Consider the following 13,306-nt stretch of genomic DNA (forward strand, 5'->3'; position numbering starts at 1 on the left):
TTGGTCATATTATTTGGTTCTTTAATATTATTTGTCTAAAGGTATTGGCGAAATCTGTGAAAACAGAAGTATAGTCCTTGACAATAATACCGTAAAGAAGTTCAAACTTATAACTTAAATGAATTATGGTCGAGGCTCGACCAAAGGGCGATCACTAGTATATTATAATTTTTACTAGTTGGGTTTTTTTACGCGATGTCTTTCCTGTGATGCGAACATCAATTAGGTACGATTTTTTTTCCTACGTAAGCTTGAGAGGCTATTTCAGCGGAACCTTAACTAGTAGGTGAGCTCACGGGACTCAAACCTGACGACGTTGCTAATACGAACCGTAGCAAGAGCCGTGCTTCGCAGAATCTACCACCGGATCGGAAACGCGACCCACTGAGAAGATCCGGCGAGAAACTCAGTGGGCTGTACACCGGTGCAACTGCATCGCTCGAAACGAATGCATAGGGCGGCTCATCTTTTAAACCACGACGGCTTTATTATATACGACAATTACAAAATAAATTCAATATAATAATATTATTAATAATATTAGGCCACTAATGCGGTGGACCGACCAAATGAAAATTGCAGTGGGAGATCCCCTAAATGAGTGCAGTAGAATCGCCTCGAGCAGGGAGAGATGGCGCGACATCGTGAGACGCATCAAGTCTGCCCCCTCCAACACTACATGACGATCCCGACCACTCTGTCAAGAATGACACGATTGAGAAGAAAAAAAAAAGAATATTATAATATTGCTTGATCCTGGGTCCGACCCTGTAATTGATTTAAAAGGCATTTTATTTTAAATGGAATCCAGATACAATACAATAAAACTGATCGTACATTTCGTTAAATTGATTTCGATTACTACGCGTGGACCTTCATTAATTAATGTAATGCATTTGACTTTACTGGTTGTAGGTCTTGTGAGCCCGCACGGGTAGGTACCACCACCCTGCCTATTTCTGCCGTGAAGCCGTAATGCGTTTCGGTTTGAAGGATGGGGCAGCTGTTGTACTGGAAAAGCTGAGCCCTTAAAACTCTTGTCTTAAGGTAGGTGGCGGCATGTCTGGTAACCACTTAACACCAAGCTGGCGATGAGCTCGTCCAATCATCTAAGCAATAAACAAAACGGGTCGTTAACCGAAAATTCTGTGGTAGCTTACGCGCGTGCTGATTCTGCTAGTCGCAATTACACTTGTCGCAAATATAAAGTGTAGATAATGATATTGCTTTTCAAAAGATAATAATTCACGTATCGTTTTGCTTCAGAATTATCTCGCCACGAAGTTACAATATGCATCTACGCATATCTAAATGTTCGCATTAAAAAAAAAGGGTGCGTGTACTGATGTACGCGCGTAAGAAGTTATACTTTATTTTTATTAAATTTATTTCTTTTTTTTTTATTTAAACTTTAATCAATTTGAAAAAAAATCAATTAACAACATCCTCAAACACGCATATTGGACATCCCTTTTCTTGACATCGTATAAATTCGGTAATTCTCGGTACGGTTTGGAAAGTTAACCTGCGGCTATATTCAGACTTGCCAAGTTACGTCGGTCGTATTGTAATGAGCGATTTAGTGGGAAACTTCATTCTGTTGATTTTGTGTCACGGTGCGCGCGCATCGTAAAATTTCATTCTCATCCATTTTTCATAACGCGCCTAAAGAAGTATAACTTCAAAAATTGTCTCTCTATTTGTTCGTATTTATACACCGCCGTAACGATTTTCCGATTGTCATCAAAGTTTATCGAGTTCATCGCATTCGCCCAAGGCTATACATATCTTACAGTGGGTGACGCGCGATTATTGTCAACAAATTAAGTTTTTCATACAGTTGTTAGCTATAGTCACAGCGCTGTTTTTTTTTCATTATTAAGAAGTAAAAGAGAAAAAAATATGAGACAAAAAGGCTTCCCGTACCGGGAATCGAACCCGAGCCTCCTGGGTGAAAGCCAGGTATCCTAGCCACTAGACCATACGGGACTTGTGAGGACGGTCGAAATAATAAAATACATAAAATTACTTCAAAAAACAATAAAGTTCTTTATGACCTACATAATGTTGTGATGCCATACTCGTATTAATAGTCAAATGTATTCATTGTATTAGATAATGGCTGCTCCACACTTTCAATCAAAATGCTTCTGATAGATGTATTGTACCGACCAGTGCTAACATAAAATTCGACGCGGACCAGTAATTATTTTTTAATGTACCCAGAGTTAGTTCTTTTTTTTTTTTTATTGCTTAGATGGGTGGACGAGCTCACAGACCACCTGGTGTTAAGTGGTTACTGGAGCCCATAGACATCTACAACGTAAATACGCCACTCACCTTGAGATATAAGTTCTAAGGTCTCAGTATAGTTACAACGGCTACCCCACCCTTCAAACCGAAACGCGTAGCTGCTTCATGACAGGAATAGGCAGCACGATGAACTGTCTTTCATTAAAGGCACGCAGTAAGAAGTAGGATTAAAGTGAAGCCCGGTAAGAAACTGTTATATATTTTTGCATAGGCTTTTGCATTTTGAAGACACGACTTTAGTCCGACCGCATGTTGTTCATTCGCGCATGTCCGGAATATTTGCCTGTCCTTCTTTAAAAGGGGCTTTAGAAAGGATAGAGACAGTCAAGAAAGTTCCAGATTTTATCTGTCTAATACAAAAAATATCGCAACTTTAGAATTAAAGTAGCGTAACTAAAAATTTTAAGAAAATGTGTTTTATACTTTCGGCAACTTATAAACGTGTATTCCATCTATACTAATATTATAAAGAGGAAAGATTTGTTTGTTTGTTTGTTTCGAATAGGCTCCGAAACTACTGGACCGATTTGAAAAATTATTTTTCCATTAGAAGCCGACATTGTCCCTGATGAACATAGGCTACTTTTTTTTAATTTTTTTTTATTTATTTTTTTTGTTTTCGTGTGTGTTTTAATGTTTCCGAAGCGAAGCGAGGGCGGGTCGCTAGTCGGTTTATAAAATTAAAAATCAAGTAGGTACACTCTTACACTTTTCGTCTCATTTAAATCAATCGCATACTTTAAGCTTAAAGGTATGTGCTTAAACGCTTAAAGTATTAAAATCAAAACTGCAAAATTGCAATTCATCAATTACATTTTTGGCGTTTACCAAAAAACCGGAATTTTGGATTTAGTCACTTCAATTCTAAAGGCTTCGTCAAACAGAACGCGTAATAGGCGCGCGTCAGAGCGCTAAACTGACGGCGCGCTATGACGCCGAGATGTGCTGTACTACTGTGGTAATATACCGTCAAACAGAGACCCAGCGCTATAAGTACGCAACGCTCTGTCGCGGCGTTAGGACGCTTTGACGTCAGGCGTTGTAATTTTTTACAAATTTTAGTTTAGCGTCCGAGTGTGTATTAAAATACTGGAAATACTGAAAAATTGATAGGATTAGTTAGAAAATACCTATGGTTATACAATGCTGTGGCGGGTAGCCATCATACAACGCAAGATAATTGACAGATGCCTGAATCTCGCTTACGACATTTTCAAGATAAAGCGCATATATACAAGTTCCGAACAACAACATTCGGACCGTCGGTCTACCGAGCAATATCACCCGCTCGGTGGAAGATCTTCCCTTTGTCGTTAAGACTCCCAAAATGCCACATGTGAATCACTCGACATCTTAATATTTTTAAATTTTCAGACTGTTATAGAAAGGCACTATAATTTGGCGTTAAGTTCCGTCAAGGAGCGTTGTTCTCATCTAGTCAATTTGTGTGACATGAAAAGAGCGCGACGTTAAAACGCAGCGCTAAGTACGCGTTCTGTTTGACGAAGCCTTAAAGGTACGATATGTGTGTGCTCACCGAAATATTATTTCAACCCACAGCTTGTTCGAGCTAAATCATACTCGTGTTTTAGTTAGCACAATAAACACCGCCCTTAATAAAATAGCGTCAATATTACTGGTGGTAGGACCTCTTGTGAGTCCGCGCGGGAAGGTACCACCACCCTGCCTATTTCTGCCGTGAAGCAGTAATGCGTTTCGGTTTGAAGGGTGGGGCAGCCGTTGTAACTATACGTGAGACCTTAGAACTTATATCTCAAGGTGGGTGGCGCATTTACGTTGTGGATGTCTATGGGCTCCAGTAACCACTTAACACCAGGTGGGCTGTGAGCTCGTCCATCCATCTAAGCAAAAAAAAAATATATATTCCATGCATCGGATCACAAAACGTTTCATTCGATAGTGCTTACGAGCTTCGAAAATTCTAGAACCCTTTGAATGTGACAAGAAAAAAACACCCCTTTTATAAGGGATATTTTGTGTCGAACTACGTACGCATTTAAGGGTAGATTTAGACTGTAAAGTATCTCAAACGACCCGTACGAAATTATGTCATTCGAGAAAATATCTTAATGTGAATCCACGTGGGTAGCATCATGCCAATTTCTACCGTGGGATAATCATCAGTGAACCCATGAAATCAGACTGGCCATAGAAAATTAAGCATGAATGAACTTCGATAAACATTCGCCCAACATATCTGGTCAATGCCATCTAGCAATCTTCTTCTTCTTCTCAATCGTGTCACTCTTGACAGAGTGGTCGTGATCGTCATGTAGTTATTGGAAGGGGCAGACTTGATGCGTCTCACGATGTCGCGCCATCTCTCCCTGCTCGAGGCCATTCTACTGCACTCATTTAGGGGACCTCCCACTGCAGTTTTAATTTGGTCGGTCCACCGCATTGGTGGCCTCCCGCGCTGTCTTGTACCATCAATCACCATCATGCAAAAGATTAACAACCTAAATTAATAATGCATAATAATGTTATTATAATCTGTGACATTAATATGATTCCCGCCAAAAGAGGACTTTTTGGCGGGAACGCGAGGAGTGAAGTTGTGTGCTTTGTTTTATTTTGTCTATTTAGTGTTTCTTCAGGTTTAAATGTGTAATAACGGTGGTTTATTAACTGTTTAATATCTGTGAAAGTGCGCAAGAAAATGAAACAAAGCTTCTCGACGTAGCTTCTCGGGATCCTCCAAAAAGCCCACTGAAAAAGTCTCAGTAAATAATCACCATTTTAACCATCACTGAGATTATATTTCATCCCATATCATCTCATATCAAAATTAAAATAAGACTTGACCTAAAGGTCTTAGTTACCAGGTCATAAACTCTCTTTAAAAAAAAAACCGCCAAAATATGAAGATGTGAAAAAAAATTGGTACCGCATATACTATCGCATAGAATAAAGTGATTAACCCGATATGTTATCACGAATTTTTGAAAGCGAGCTACATTATCGCTTTTCGGATTGTGGTGCGCGACCATTTCCTTCGTCGAGAATGGTCGAGTGGTGAAATAAGGCGGCTCTGGCCACTTCCGGCTTCTTCCGAGTCCGCCTTCTTTTGGAAAAACGCTGGATGATTTAATGCGCGATCACACAATTTTACTAATTAATTGTTACCGCACACAAGCCATTTAAAATAAAACGGCAAGACGTGGATTCACGCAACCAAGCTCACATGCCCATTGGGCCGTACCCGAGAAACAGTATAAAACCCAGCCTTAAGAAATACAAATCTAAGGGACCGAAAATTGTTTTAGGACCTCTATAGGAAGTTTGTTTAGGCTCTGAATTTATTAAGCGGAGTGATCCTTGTTCGAAAAGTAAGAATCAACATTTAGCTATAACATAAAAACAATCTGCCTACGATAGAACTGGCACATTTGCCGAGGGTTTTTTTCATGTTTTCATTACTTCAAAGGTATACATTAAATCGTTTAAATTCGCTAGAATTTTCTTGTTTTGATAACTATTGAAATCCTTCAGTTATAAATCAATATTATTGAATTACATTCGTGAACAGAATTTAAGCGCATTTAATCATAATAGCATAACTACTGGTGGTAGGACCTCTTGTGAGTCCGCGCGGGTAGGTACCACCGCCCTGCCTATTTCTGCCGTGAAGCAGTAATGCGTTTCGGTTTGAAGGGTGGGGCAGCCGTTGTAACTATACTGAGATCTTAGAACTTATATCTCAAGGTGGGTGGCGCATTTACGTTGTAGATGTCCATGGGCTCCAGTAACCACTTAACACCAGGTGGGCTGTGAGTTCGTCTACCCATCTAAGCAATAAAAAAAAATAAGCACGAGAAAAAAATATTTAGATGCTTTTATGTCTGGAAGGTTGAATCGCTTGCTCGTCACGCCACGTGTTTTAGCTTTGGGGTAGTATGTGCGATTTGAATTGTAACTAAACAGACCCCAATGCGAAAATCCCGTCTTCCCAACGCATGCTAGGGATCACTCCCTGTCATTGAAGTCCCTATGCTTCTTTTACTGCCTATTTTTCTTTAATAGGAAACGCTTACAAATGACCTTTGTCAAGAATCCGACTCGATGAGCTTAAAGCTGCGACAGGCGCTAAGCTCCTCGAGTGAGTGCTCTCACGGATCCACGCCGCTCAGCTTTGAATACTGAAATCACTGATACTCTATTTAGCTTGGACAGTGATACAGTGATAGCAGATAGCGTTTTCATTTTCAATACTCTGATTGCTGCCGAACTTAAATTCCAAGCGTAAATAGCTACCGTCAACAGGACGTGAATACTGTCAATCAGCATGAGACATGGTTTCAGGTTTTAGGAATTTTCGATGACAAATTGTAGACCGAAGACGTGAGCCAGAGGAGGCCTTATGTGCGTTAGTCACTGCTTCTGTAATGCGGCCTCTCCCCAGTGAGGACATGGGGCGAGTGGAGGGGATAGAGGCTGTGCGGAGCGCTACCAGCACTCTAGCGCTTCGCACTGGACAAACAAGTTGAAGACAGTTGACGAGCGACCGCTTAGCAACTCGGTATCTCAACTAGCCTCGACTCTTCCGTCGGCAGCGAATCCTTGGGGTAAACTTTCTTTTTTCTATTGCTAAGGTGAGTGTACGAGCTCCTAACCCACTTTGTGCTAAGTGGTCACTTAAGCCCATAGACATCAAAAACGTAAATGCCACCACCCACATTGGGACTTGAGTTCTAAGTCTCCGTTTTTACAATGCAACGGTTACTCCAACCTTCAAGCTGAAACGCATTACTGGTTCACAGCAGAAATATTCAGGCTGGTGGAACCCACCCGTGCAGGCTCACAGTGTTAGGCAATTGCTTGGTCAGCCCCTGAAATCTAAGATCTACAATCTTACTTATTAAGATGAATACCCATTAAATTTCAAATCGGTAACAAAAAGTGCGTGATCTAAAAATATGTAATTGTTTTTTTTTTATATATATGCGTCAGTTATGCGAAATTTCCTCAGAGAAAAGTTTTGGTTATCGATTGCAGTTCTAAAACGCTACCGCTTGTGTGTTGTGTGAGCTATCTCGATCCGGATTAGATCGGAACGTTGCGCTTGCACGCGCCGCGGTCGCCAGCTACGATATACGCAGATCAGCTAATTTGTGGTCGATTACCGTTAGCCGGATTTATCGATAGTTAAACTATTTAAGCGCGATTAAAGATTGGTAGAAGCTTGTAGTCCAATACCTAACTTTACAAAACAAACAAACAAACAAACACTATGAAAAAATCAGTTATTTAAATCGTTACCATCAAATCAAAAAGTGTTTGTCGATTTCTTGATGGAAAATAATGGTGGCGGTTTGCTGTTGGAACCATCTCAGCGCTCTATTTTGGCCAAGACTTATTACAACCAGATTACAATCGGTTTATTACTGGTGGTAGGACTTCTTGTGAGTCGACACGGGTAGGTACCACCACCCTACCTATTTCTGCCGTGAAGCAGTAATGCGTTTCGGTTTGAAGGGTGGGGCAGCCGTTGTAACTATACTGAGACCTTAGAACTTATATCTCAAGGTGGGTGGCGCATTTACGTTGTAGATGTCTATGGGCTCCAGTTACCACTTAGCACCAGGTGGGCTGTGAGCTCGTCCACCCATCTAAGCAATAAAAAAAAGGTTTTTCCAGCAATGGACGTCTGCGGGCTGATAGAAGTACATAGTATGGTATGGTAGTAGATGATGAAACATTTTTTCCCTACCAATTCGCTGATAGCCTTAGGGGCAAATCCAACTTCTTGCGAACGGATACGTGAGCTCACGGGCTCAACCTGAGAGACACTAACTTGTTAACACTCGACCACTGAGAAGATTTGGCCAGAAACTCAGTGGGTATAAAGCAATATCACGAAGATATATGACCTTAATTTTCGGTAAAATATAAAAAAGCAACCGTATAAACTATAGCAATCTGGACTTAGACTATTTCAGATAATTATCAAAATTATTAATTATTATAAAATTGAATTTGAATTCATTTTGTTGAGAAAGAATCGACTCAAGATTTTACGGCGCTTAAAGTATTTGTTTTTGTAAACCAAAACATTAAACAGTGGCGATGTATATGTTGGCTTGAGGGTAGATATTATCTTGTTGAACACCAAGTAAAACGATGTCACATTTTGATTCCTGATTTAATCAACAATATGTTATCTTAACAATTCACTTTAACACTTGTCCAACTTTAACCAGTACGTACAACAGTCACTGAATCACACAACGTAACAAGGATATAGTAAGTGCACCAGGCAAACGCAGTCCAACGAATGTTCATTACAAGGCACGTTCCGCCTTTTTATACTAGCCGGCGCAGCTGGCTTATGAGTCACTTCTGTTGCAGCTGTTGTTTACGAGTTTCCACTCGTACGACACGGCCGGCGCACCTGGCTTGTGTGAGTCACTCCTATTGCACGTGCTATATAACATAAATATCGTTAACGCCGTCACGGCCATACTGACGTGCGCTCGTCCTCGTGCGCGCATTCTTATGGTATGTCTGTGAACAACAAACGTGTTCGTTCATCCTGACATTAACGGATGCAACTTAAAACGTGGTCTATGATATTAACAATCTAGTACGGTTCGGTTCGCATAATTCTTCAGAAAATCCTATACTGGCTATAAATAACCTTCAGACTGCTTACATACCTGGGCCAGTTCATTTAAAACTCTTCAGGTATGTAAGTATGTCCCTTTTAACTTAGACCGGAATTGTTATCCCTTCAGTTTTTCGAACTGGACCGGATAATGCTAGACCGAATCGCAATCCCTGTAGCTAATTGTTGTGGCTAATCTGGATGAAAATCCCTATAGCTAAGCCATTGGACCGGACAGACCCTTCAATGACTTCACACTTTCTTTTTTTTTTTTTTTTCTCTTTTTTTTTTGCTAGTCCGGATTAACATCTCTCTAGCCACATACAATTCTCTTTCTTTTTTTTTTTTTTTAATCTGCGTGTACGGTAGCGTTTGTTAAAACATTTCTTAAACCAGAACATTTATACGGAATTTCTTCAGAAATAGTGCGAGACCGACCATCGTTTTCTACATTTCTAACACCTGCATCTGAGGTGCCTGAGCTTACAGACATTGTATCACTACCCACAGACTATGTTTGCTGTATCGCTATTTGCGGACAAAAATGTCGCTTCTATTGTCAGTGATAGAGTCGTCATCATTAAGATCAGTTTCATGAACAAGATTAATTAACCCATCTGTGTACGCCGTCACGTCATCGTCACTATAATTTTCAGAAATTTCTAGTAGGCCTGACGGGCCTCGAGGTATTTCACGTAAGTTTTCATGGGGAAATTTGTACACTCTATTAGAACTATTTACATGTCTCAATTTATACCTATCGTTTTCCAAAACTGCAGTAATGTTGAAGGGACCTTTACATTTTCGGTCAACTTACGAAAACAAAATCCCCAGCGGAAAAGAGGTTGACTTTAGCTTTGCCTCGACTAAACCAAGCTTCTGTTTGTGCCCTTTTTTTTTATGTTTTCGCCGGTCTTCGACCGTGCTAAATCAAGATCTGATCTAGAGGGATTATCACTCTGTTGAAACTTTAAGATATTTCAAGTGAACTACCCTGAACGGCAAACGTCTATTCTATTGGAGTTTACTCGACAACGTGCACTATTAAGGGCGAGTTGAATATCCCCTAAGTGCTCTTACCATCATGATTGGTCTAAATTACTTTCAGATCAAAGAGTGACTTGTTCATGAAACCGCTTACCATTGAATAAATTACTATGACTTTGTTTTATAAGACTACATTCTGACCCTGAATGGAACATAAAGGGGAAGCCAAAACCACTTATCTGTAACACACTGAAGCTCTGGAACACACGTTGACGTCTCTGGTTGCACCTGCCACAGCACCTGGAGCAGTGTCCGTTTTTCTTCTTGTAGAGCATGGAACACCCAGAAGCTACATGACTCGCATCACCGCACACGTAACAGCTGACTTGCAGGCGAGAGCCGGGCGCCCACGGATGAGGAGGTTGTTCAGGTTTTGCTCACAGTCTCCTACGAGGCGGCGCGCCCTAGCGCAAGTGCAGCCGGAGCGCGGGGGCTCCAATATCGGCAGTCTGTGCTGGAGGCGTGGTCTCGTCGTTTGGCGGACCCGTCGGCCGGCCTCCGTACCGTCGAGGCGATCTGCCCGGTTCTCGCGGACTGGGTGGGCCGCGACCGCGGAAGTCTCACCTCCGGCTACACGATGTTACTCCCACGCTGAGGAAGCCAACCGCGAACACATGTCAAGCACGCACAAGCACGCACTTCACCGGAAAAACCTGCATCCGCCAGCGGAACCCGAACACCGCCGCATCGCCAGACACGAACGCACCGGACGTCTTATCTTACAGGTCACGACGACTTCAGATGTGTCAATTTTTCTTCCCCACGGAAACTTGCTTGCTTTCTTGTTTGCTTGCTTGCTGGAGCCCGAAGTCATCGAACGTGTAGTGTTATTGGTATTGAATCGAGTAGATTCTAAAATTTCAGCGACAATTCACAGTCTCATGTCCTGGTTTACTGTACTAGTGCCATGTAACTCTAGCAGTAGTCATTGGCTTAAAAACGATTCGTGTCGGAACTACCCACTCGTCATGACAGATCCATTATTGCGATCGAAGTTTCACTTGAGATTTGCACTTGCCTTAATTTCTTGCAATAGCTTGTTACGTGTTGTATTTCCGTTAGTAAATGCCATGTGATGAAGTCGACAGTCAAACTGGGCAACATGAGCCAGAACGTAAGATGTGACGATTTCTTCGTGGCTCAGATCTTCCATCGAGGTAACAGAGACGTTATTACACGACTTACGTATGCTGCATTCACGCTCTTGTGGCGTACCACTACTAGTATTCTGATCTGCATCATGTTTTTTTGCTGTACTTCGAACATGTTCAAACACGTCACGCCAGTGAGAGTAGAGTCCTGATCTCACTTCTGATGTTGGCTTGAGGGTAGATATTATCTTGTTGAACACCAAGTAAAACGATGTCACATTTTGATTCCTGATTTAATCAACAATATGTTATCTTAACAATTCACTTTAACACTTGTCCAACTTTAACCAGTACGTACAACAGTCACTGAATCACACAACGTAACAAGGATATAGTAAGTGCACCAGGCAAACGCAGTCCAACGAATGTTCATTACAAGGCACGTTCCGCCTTTTTATACTAGCCGGCGCAGCTGGCTTATGAGTCACTTCTGTTGCAGCTGTTGTTTACGAGTTTCCACTCGTACGACACGGCCGGTGCACCTGGCTTGTGTGAGTCACTCCTATTGCACGTGCTATATAACATAAATATCGTTAACGCCGTCATATACGAGTTAATGCGACATGGGCTGTTAATAGGAACATATGGATGTGGTAAAATAATTGAGCCGTACCAATCAGCCGTGAAGCTAATCCAATGTAACGATTCACTTATCCCAAGCAGTATTGACAATCTACCAATTTGGCTCATAAATAAAGGCCACGATTGTTCTACGCATACAGCCATGTGCGAACGTCATCGTGGAAATCACTTTGAATTTTTCGTCTTTTTTATTGTTTCTGGTCTAGTTTGTGACTATATATCATAAAGGTAAGAAATTACTCCAGAACTATAATACTCAATTCATTAAAAAAAAAGATGTGTGGTGCCGTGGGACACCGGATAGGAACGAAGTTCCTTATTATAAAAATATTAATTTTAAGTTCTATTCGAGGTATAAAGAAAATAAAACTGGAGGTTTCGCAACAACCCACGGTCATTCGGTAACGTACGAACTTATTGTGGTACACTTCATTCACGGTTGTTTGCATAAGAGTTAGTGTATTGCGCAAACGAACGCTCTGAGATCGTGGTCAATGAATGATAAAAAAATATTGTATTTTTTGTACGTTATTACAAAGTTAAGTCGTACACTGTGTGCATTACTAATAAAAATCTTACGTTACGGACGTTTTTTCCCGGTCTGGGTACCCCTCCGCATCGTCCCATAAGGAACTTCGTTATTTTGTTTATTTTAACTTATATCTTAAGTTGATAACAGCTTGGTATTTTCTGATGTACGTTCTTATTTTTTTGCGCCTGCAACTTGGTGCACGTGAAAGACGTGAAACTTCTTTTGCAGTGTGTAGTATTGTGGTTTCCTTTTTTTTATAGAAACTAAACTGTTCACACCTTTGTACAATTGCCTTGCAATGTAGTATTTTATATGAATACAATAGATGCCACTAAACTAAATAATATATTAGGTTGTAAATTCAGTCCTGGTTTAAAGACTACTGAAGCTGTTGATCCAATAAAATTATCAGGTGCCTTTTGTTACAGTATAAAAACCATATAAGCTACAAACGTCAGTAAATAAAAAGGCAAAAAACAAACACTCTCCTTACATTTAATTGAAATAGGTGTGTTCGGAGAACATTCGTCTATAGATAATAATAGCATTATGTTCACATTTATCAGTTCTCTCGCCGTAATCATGTCCATGGTCATTGAACTCGAAATAAGACCCCAGAAAGGTGTTTACAGTTAGGATCTTACTCATGTTAAGGCGTGCTTTTATTACGCACTGCATCTCTACACATACGAAGTTATTTTCATCACTACATAGTATAAAAAAAACAAAGTCGCTTTCTCTGTCCCTATATCTATCTGTCCCTGTGTATGCTTACATCTTTAAAACTACGCAACGGATTTTGATGCGTTTTTTTTAATAGATAGAGTGATTGAAGAGGAAGGTTTATATGTATAATAACATCCATTAAATAGTGGAGAAATCAATAATAAATTACAGTTTCCGAAGGCGGGTCGATAGTTGATAATAAAGAGCATAAAATCACCGGTAGGTACTAATAACATTTACCGAGCTGTTCACATCACAGAACTAAGTGTAAATGTTATAATAAAGGATCTATTAGGTACACATTTTGCAGCTGTTTCGAATTTATTATGC

General features: G+C 40.6%; 1 non-coding gene across 1 annotated transcript; it reads right to left on the reverse strand.

Annotated features, from left to right (window-relative positions):
• Positions 1–1,917: 1,917 nt before the first annotated feature.
• On the reverse strand, positions 1,918–1,989 carry TRNAE-UUC (transfer RNA glutamic acid (anticodon UUC)). The gene has a single exon. It is a non-coding gene; the product is annotated as a tRNA-Glu (tRNA).
• Positions 1,990–13,306: the final 11,317 nt, after the last annotated feature.

The sequence above is a fragment of the Bombyx mandarina genome, chromosome A1, assembly GCF_030267445.1.
Source record: "Bombyx mandarina strain Sakado chromosome A1, ASM3026744v2".
Taxonomy (NCBI): Eukaryota; Metazoa; Arthropoda; class Insecta; order Lepidoptera; family Bombycidae; genus Bombyx; species Bombyx mandarina.